At 38.1% G+C, this 2,705-nt stretch overlaps 1 long non-coding RNA gene across 1 annotated transcript in view; it reads left to right on the top strand.

Moving 5' to 3' along the window:
* Nucleotides 1–2,442, top strand: part of LOC119270297 — a 3,679-nt gene extending 1,237 nt beyond the window's left edge. Inside the window, exon 2 of the long non-coding RNA XR_005134037.1 lies at nt 2,103–2,442. This is a non-coding gene — a long non-coding RNA (uncharacterized LOC119270297). The remainder of the gene's footprint in view (nt 1–2,102) is intronic.
* The last annotated feature ends 263 nt before the right edge of the window (nt 2,443–2,705 follow it).

The following is a 2,705-nucleotide window of genomic DNA, read 5'->3' as shown; positions in this document are numbered from 1 at the left end:
AATTTACATTTCCACTACCAGTAAACCATGTTGTCGTCAATCTCTAATGTGTAGAGTTGACAGAGAAGATTCAGTGTTGTGATGGTCACACTCTTCTTGAATAATGTTTGTGCTGCATGGTCCTACTCCTTCTGGTGAAAGCATTTTTAGGACCTTCAATGAGTTCTTCACTTTTTCTGTTAGTAGTGCTGAGATTTAGTGGGTTTAACTGATATTTGAAAAATGATCTTGATATAGTGAGTTTAACTGGTATTTGAAAAGTTTGAAGGGTTGACGGCTTCAGGCACAACATGCATTTTCTTGCTGTGGTACAACCAGGGCTCAAAACATCATTTTCTGTCTAATGCTTCAATTAAACCTCTTTTTTAGTCTACTCTCTTAACCTCATTTCTTTAAACTCTCTTTTGAAATAGTTTCGAACTAATGATTCAAGAAAGTTTCAAAACCTATTGCACTTGTTCAGTCCATAGATCAAACTTCACAAAACATAGACCTGATACTAATCAACTCATAAGTTGCACGCTATCCTGCCTCCCCTCCCCTCGAGACCGCTCGCCACACAGCCTAATCGCCGGCCCTAACCCGGAAGGATTCCGCCCACGATTTTCTTTTCTGTAAAATGTTTGACACCTGTGTTTTATAATTCCAGTGCCCATCGGGTTCAATTTAAGGTACTCTTTAGATCTGAAGTTTGTACTGGAGTTGCTGTTGGTTCATTCATATTCGTTCAGTACTGCCTCTGAATTTTGGTTCTGCAAGTCTTTAGACCTCTTATCTTTGCTATGACTAGATTATAGGAGAATTTTCTGAAAAAATAGATAGAGAGGGTGTATATCTGATCCAGCAAGTTGCAGGATGATGCTGAGAGTTTTCAAACACCATTAGGTTATTAGCAATCCTTTGTCAATATTTGCCATTGTTGGATATTCACAAAAATTAAGGAATGTATGTTGTCAAAAGATTTTAAACCCTTGGTCATCGGGCTGTGATCATATTACCCTTTGTTATCCGACTGGAGCTATTGTTGAATATTATTGACGAGTGTTTTGCTATTTTGGATTGTCTTCCAATATTTGTTGTTTGAGCTGTTGTGCTTGTTAGTGGAATGATATCTAGAATTATGCTGATTGGGGGTGCATCCAGAGAACTGTATTCTAAAAGACTAAACACCTGGAAATTAGTATTGATGGAGACCATTTAATATTTAATATCTCTGTAGGGAGGTTGCTCTGAGGAGAACTGAATGGAGTTGCACCAACCAAAATGCTCAATTGGACACATGCTTCCAAATGTGTAAACAATAGTTATATGACCCTCGATCGGTATCACGATCGTGAATCCTCTCTTGGCCGTTGTTTCAAATTTTTTGACAGAAGTCTTCGAACCTTTTTAGTAGGTGAATTTTGGAGTGAAACTCAATAAATATTTTGTTCTTTTAGCTATGTACTCAGTTGTATCTACTGGTGATTCTTCCCCATTCAGTGAGAAGGATGATTACGAGGTCGTCCGGAAAGTAGGCAGTGTGAAATACAGTGAAGTCATAAGAGCGTTTAAATCACTAAAGTAGTGATCTAAACACTCTTATATTTCTTTACAGCAGGTAGTAGTCGCCGGCTCACAAACACAAAGTAATGCGACTTACTTACTCATCTGCTTCTTACTCTAAACTATTGGGACTCACTAAAGAATTTGCAGCGACAACATATATGGTGATATCCAACGAAGCTTGTTTGGCTGTCTATTCTCGATTAATGCAGAGGCCCGAAGCCGAACTCATTCATGGTTCTATCTTTTAGATACATGACAGAGAATCAACAAATTCACTTCGATCTGTTTGATGCAGAGTGTACAGAAAGTGACTGTTGACTGATAGACTGTTGAATATACGTGCAAATACATATTTATATTGGGTGTTTTATTGCTTAATATAGTAAGAACCAGATATTGTTACTGTCTGCCCACTAAGATCTCCAAACCACACCTTGTTGATGCATGTGAAGTTACATGTTAGTAGTTTCTTGGTTATTCCTTGGCTAATATGCTGGATTATTCTGCGTACATGTGTTATATCTTCTTACTTGCATGCTTGTTTGTCTTGACAGATGGCAACTTCTTTGGGGTTGTGTCAGCAAGCTTTATTCAACTTCTTTGGAATGTCGTAGGATAATTGCCATGATTTAGCTTTAGATTCCCACATGTTTCTTGATCTGAGTGTATGCTCATGTGGTAGTTAATTATTTGGTTCCATGACGAGGAATATGGAGATCAAGTTGCACACTATCAAGAGGCCTTCTCCAGAGGTATTCTACAAGTTATCAGAATAGATTCTCTTCATTCCCTGTACCTTGCAGCATCTCCATCTAAGGCCGGAGTTCTGCACCTACCTACCTGTTGGTGTAATAAATTCCAACTATGAAACTAAGCATCAATTTATGTCCTACACATAGTGTTGGCAGTGTGTCATTGTTGGGTAGATGTTTAGTACTGCCTCTGTATTTTGGTTCTGCAAGTCTTTGGACCTCTTATCTTTGCTATATGACTAGATTCAAGGAGAATTTTCTGAAAAAATTGGATAGAGTGGGTGTATATCTGATACACAGGATAACGCTGACAGTTTTCAAACACCAGTAGGTTATTAGCAATCCTTTGTCTAGGTTACAAATTTCACCACTGGCAAGTCTGACAGTTTTTTTTTTCTTTTCCTT

The sequence above is a fragment of the Triticum dicoccoides genome, chromosome 3A, assembly GCF_002162155.2.
Source record: "Triticum dicoccoides isolate Atlit2015 ecotype Zavitan chromosome 3A, WEW_v2.0, whole genome shotgun sequence".
Lineage (NCBI taxonomy): Eukaryota > Viridiplantae > Streptophyta > Magnoliopsida > Poales > Poaceae > Triticum > Triticum dicoccoides.
The sequence above is the reverse complement of the archived record's forward strand: the minus strand, read 5'-3'. Positions and strand labels throughout refer to the sequence as shown.